Source organism: Rhinopithecus bieti, unplaced genomic scaffold (assembly GCF_001698545.2).
Source record: "Rhinopithecus bieti isolate Rb0 unplaced genomic scaffold, ASM169854v2 scaffold_25740, whole genome shotgun sequence".
In the NCBI taxonomy this organism is placed as follows: domain Eukaryota; kingdom Metazoa; phylum Chordata; class Mammalia; order Primates; family Cercopithecidae; genus Rhinopithecus; species Rhinopithecus bieti.
This window is the reverse complement of record NW_016811705.1, coordinates 861,334-866,839: the sequence shown is the minus strand read 5'-3', so window position 1 is coordinate 866,839 and position 5,506 is coordinate 861,334. Positions and strand designations below refer to the sequence as shown.

General features: G+C 43.8%; 1 pseudogene across 1 annotated transcript; it reads right to left on the bottom strand.

Moving 5' to 3' along the window:
* Window positions 1–2,251: 2,251 nt before the first annotated feature.
* Window positions 2,252–2,876, bottom strand: LOC108543881 (mitochondrial import inner membrane translocase subunit TIM14 pseudogene; annotated as a pseudogene). Its single transcript, XR_001889695.1, has one exon. The product of XR_001889695.1 is annotated as a mitochondrial import inner membrane translocase subunit TIM14 pseudogene (transcript).
* Window positions 2,877–5,506: the final 2,630 nt, after the last annotated feature.

The following is a 5,506-nucleotide window of genomic DNA, read 5'->3' as shown; positions in this document are numbered from 1 at the left end:
CTTTCTTCTTTCTTTCTTCTTTTTGAAACGGAATTTTGCTCTTGTTGCCCCGGATGAGTGCAATGGTGTGATCTTGGCTCACTACAACCTCTACCTCCTGGGTTCAAGCGATTCTTCTGCCTCAGCCTCCTGAGTCCCTGGGATTACAGGCGCCTGCCACCACGCCCAGCTAATTTTGTTATTTTTAGTAGAGACGGGGTTTCACCATATTGGCCGGGCTGGTCTCAAACTCCTGAGCTCAGGTGATCCACCCGCCTCGGCTTCCCAAAGTGCTGGGATTATAGACATGAGCCATCGTGTCCACCCTGTCTTTTTCTTTTGGGAGAGACATTTTTCATAAGGCTAAGACTAATTGAAGTCTGTCACTAAGAGGCTCTGAGGCTTTTGGGTGAAGAGTTTAGGTGGAGGCTTCTGCCTGGGAGATGGGTTTAACTCTGGAACACTAAGAGGAGCTAGGTTTGGTCTAAAAAGAGAAGCTGAGAACAATCTGAATAGGCTTGTTCTAGGTGATTAGGTCTTGGGGAGAAAGGTAAAAAAAGGTCCAATAACCACAAGTCTTGGATTTTTCTGAAATTTATTTCAAATTGTCAGACCACATGCTTTGACTTTTATTTGTTTATTTTTCTTTGAGGCGGAGTCTCACTCTGTTGCCCAGGCTGGAGTTCAGTGTCAGGATCTAAGCTCACTGCAACCTCCGCCTCCTAGGTTCAAGTGATTCTCTCGCCTCAGCCTCCCAAGAAGCTGGGACCACAGGCGCATGCTATCACACCCGACTAATGTTTGTATTTCTAGTGGAAATGGGGTTTCACCATGTTGTCCAGGTTGGTCTCAAACTCCTGACCTCAGGTGATCTGCCCACCTTGGCCTCCCAAAGTTCTAGGATTACAGGAGTGAGCCACATGCCCGGCCTTAAAATTTTTTTACAGAGAAAAGTCTATGTTGTGCAGCCTGGTCTCAAATTCCTGGTCTCGAGTGATCATGCTGCCTCGGCCTCCCATTGTGTTGGGATTACAGCTATGAAACACTGTGCCCGACCATCCAGCCATGTTTTTATATACCTTCAATCAAATGATTTTTAAAATTTTTTAAAATTTTTTTTGAGATGGAGTCTCGCTGTGTCACCCAGGCTGGAGTGCAGTGGTGTGATCTTGGCTTACTGCAACCTCTGCCTCCTGGGTTCAAGTGATTCTTGTGCCTCAGCCTCCTGAGTAGGTGAGAGTACAGGCTTATGCCACCATGCCCGGCTAAGCCTGACTTTTGATTGAGAAAAAATATGATCACCAAAGGAAGAAACACCTGAAGGCAGAGGCCTGATTGTATGTAAAGAAAATGTAGGCACTGATGTTATTCCCAGTTATGCCTGGGTGTGGCTGTTGGTGAGGGATAACAGTTAAGCCTCGGAATAAAAATAGACCTGAATTTATTCACCTACTAGTTATGTCACCTTGGGTAAATTATTAATCTTTTTTTTTTTGTTTTTGAGATGGAGTCTCACTCTGTCCCCCAGGCTGGAGTTCAGTGGTGTGACCTCAGCTTACTGCAACCTCCGCCTCCCAGTCTCCCAGGTTCAAGTGGTTCTCCCACCTTAGCCTTCTGAGTAGCTGGGATTGCAGGCATGCACCACCATGCCCAGCTAATTTTTATATTTTTGTAGAGACGGGGTTTTGCCATCTTGGCCAGGCTGGTCTTGAACTCCTGACCTCCGGTGATCTGCCCACCTCAGCCTCCCAAAGTGCTGGGATTATAGGCGTGAGTCACCGTGACCAGCCATTATTGATCATTTCTAAGATTCCTTATCTGAAAAATGAGAAGAATGATAGCTTACATCTTTTAGGATTATTATGAGGATTAACTGATAAGACATGTAAAATTCTTATCTAGATGCCTACATAGACTAAATGATCAGGGAATGCTAGTTAGTGTAAACATCATCACCAGATGATGAGGAAATTCTCTCAATACACAAATTTTTAAAACTAATTTTAAAATCTGGCTAGGTACAGTGGCTCATGCATGTAATTCTTGTGCTTTGGGAGGCCAACAGGGAGGACCCCTTAAGACCAGGAGTTTGAGACCAGCCTGGGCAACATAACAAGACCCCAACTCTACAGAATATTTTTTTAAAAATTGGCATCCTGTGGGTGTTTAAGAATATGTCCCACTGTATATTTTTCTTCTATAAGCAGGAAACAGGATATAGGAAGAGGTGGGATAAGAAATACCTGCGTAGCAAGATCATTGTTTTCTTTTTTTTTTAAATTGTAGCTCTGAGGCATTTTATTATAAAACTTAGTACTCATATACACAAACTAATATGAACTTAAAATTCATCATACATTTACTTCATTTTTTAGCTTGACCTTCTAGTAAATCTTTAGCTTCATTGATTTTGGCTGCTATATAAGGAGATCCTCCTTTGTCAGAATGATTTAAAAGCATAATTTGTCGATGAGCATCTCTTATTTTCCCTTTATTGGCAGTAGGGCTTACACCTAGTATTAATGCTGCTTCCCGTTTTGTCATTTTGGGTTCAAACCCACCTCTATAATAGCCACCACTGAAGGCAGATTTTGGTAGGCTTCGAAAAACTTGTTTTACTTGAGGCTCCATATGCTTCATGGCTTGCAAAACATAACGGCCTGCAAATCCTGCAGCAGCAATGGTCAGTCCAACTGCTACCACTGTACTGGCCATGGCTCCGGCTGCACTCCCTTGCTTCCACCGGGAGCACGGCTCATCCCAGCTCAGAGGGCGCGGCCAACACCTGCACGCCTTTACCAGAGAGCGACGCAACCCCCAACCTCAAGCACCAAGATCATTGTTTTTCTAGAAACATGGGATTAACACAACTAATTTGACTCCTGACATTAAGTGGGAAAGAGAGAAGAAAATCTATACTTAGGTGTAGATTCTAGACCATCCCATCTACTGGACAATCTCATCCACATGTCAGTATTAGCTTTGGATTTCATACATTGACCTTTACTGCTTTACAGTTTATTAAAAATGCTTTATTGGGCTGGGCACAGTGGCTCACGCCTGTAATCCCAACACTTTGGGAGGCCAAGTTGGGTGGATCACTTGAGGCCAGGAGTTCGAGACCAGCCTGGCCAACATGGCGAAACCCTGTCTCTACTAGAAATACAAAAATTTGCCAGGTGTGATGGTACATGCCTGTAATCCCAGCTACTCCGGGGGCTGAGGCATGAGAATTGCTTGAACCTGGGAGGCAAATGTTGCAGTGAGTCTAGATCGAGTCATTGCACTCCAGCCTGGGCTATGGAGCGAGACTGTCTCCAACAACAACAAAAAAATGCTTTCGGCTTTGTGCTATGGCTCACGCCTATAGTCCCAGCATTTTGGGAGGCTGAGGCAGGAGGACTACTTGAGCCCAGGAATTTGAGACCAGCCTGGGCAACCTAGTGAGACTTCGTCCCTACAAACAAAAAAGGCAGGAGGATTTTTTTTTTCTTGAGCCTTGGAGTCAAGACTGCAATGAGCCACGATTATGCTGCTATACTCCCTGCTGGGATACAGGAATAAGAAGACCCTGTCTCAAAAAAAAAAAAAAAAGATGCTTTAATGCACACTTATATGATTTTAATTATTTAGGCAGCTGTTAATGTTATCTCCATTTTATTCCAGAGGAAACAAAGACTGAGAAATTGAGAACATGAGTTTTATTTATTTATTTATTTACTTATTTTTTTTTAATTTTAAAAAACATAAGATCTCTCTCTGTTGCCCAGGCTGGTCTTGAACTCCTGGGCTTAAGCAAGCTCCGCCTCCCGGATTCACGCCATTCTCCCGCCTCAGCCTCCCAAGTAGCTGGGACTACAGGCGCCTGCCACCACGCCTGGCTAATTTTTTGTATTTTAGTAGAGATGGGGTTTCACCATGTTAGCCAGGATGGTCTCAATCTCCTGACCTCGTGATCCACCGGCCTTGGCCTCCCAAAGTGCTGAGATTACAGGCGCGAGCCACCGCGCCCGGCCAAACATGGGTTTTAGAGCTAGATTGCCTGGGTTGGAATCCTGTCTTCTCTACTTGCCAACATTATAGCCCAGGACAAGTTACTTTAGCCTCAGAATCCTCGTCTGTGAAATGGGGATGATGCAGGTACTTAACTCTTAGAGTTGTACAAAATTATTCTTCATGTAAATAAAGTACACATCATTGCAACTAATATGAGTTCAATAAATATTGGTTATTGTTAATCACCTAGGGACAGGCAGCTAGTAAGTGGTAGTGCTAGTATCTGCATTTAGATAATTAGATTTTATATCCCATGTCCTTTTTACACTTCACCTCCATAATATAATGTTAATACCTGTTACTGTGATGATATCATGATCTGTTAGCAGCATTAGGGCAAGTGGTCTAATTTATTTTTTCAAAAGTGGTAGGAGATTCATCTAAAGTATCTCTTTTAGGACAGTTGGCACACATATCTATTTCTCAGCTTCCTCAAGAAGAGAATAGATATGACTTCAGATTACAGCTATGCCAAAAACCTGTAGATTTTGCTTCAGTTGGTTAGAGCAAGGGGCTGAGGATACCAGTCTGCAACACGACAAGACAGAAATAGCACATACTAAATTGAACCATTGGGAGACTTCTTGTAGTATAGTTGAAAAGGCTTGCTTCCTAATGAATTGGAAGACCTGAATTCTAATCTTGGACTCACCACTTATTAGTTGTGTCTTGTAACATCTCTGAGCCTCGATTTTCACATCTTTAAGATAGGGATCCCAACAGTCATCCTAAGTGCTGTCGCCTGCTCACATAGTCCCTTTGTAGAAATTCGGAAAAAAGAGGCTAGGTGTGGTGGCTCACGCCTATAATCCCACCACTTTAGGATGCTGAGGTGGGTGGATCACCTGAGGTCAGGAGTTCGAGACCAGCCTGGCCAACATAGTGAAACCCTGTCTCTACTAAAAATACAGCCAGACGTCGTGGTGGGCACCTGTAATCCCAGCTACTTGGGAGGCTGAGGCAGAAGAATTCCTTGAACCCAGGAGGTAGAGGTTACAGTGAGCTGAGATCACGCCATTGTACTCCAGCCTAGGCGCAGAGCGAGACTCTGTCCCCCCCCCCCAAAAAAAAAAACAAAAAAAGGGACCCCTTCCTTTGGACACATGCAGCTTTACAGTAAGGTTTATGAACTTGGTGAGAAGAGCATGCTCTAAATTTCCATCTTCACTAGCCTTCTTGGCTAGCCTTCTGGCGCACTGAACAATCTGCAGAAGTGAATGTGAAGGTCCTGTCTATACTGTCTTCACTGCGCAGGGCTGTTAGCATCAAGTGAGATAATAAAGGTGAAGGAGTTAGATAAAGTCTAATGCCTCTGTGAATGTAAGACACTGATATTACACAAATACTACTTGGTTTCAGATACTAGAATCCAAGGGCAACCTGCGTAGACATATTGACTCTTGCCCTTTTTTTTTTTTCCTGATAGTCCCTGTGACTCATCAGCTTGTACAGAACCTACTAGCTGCTGGCT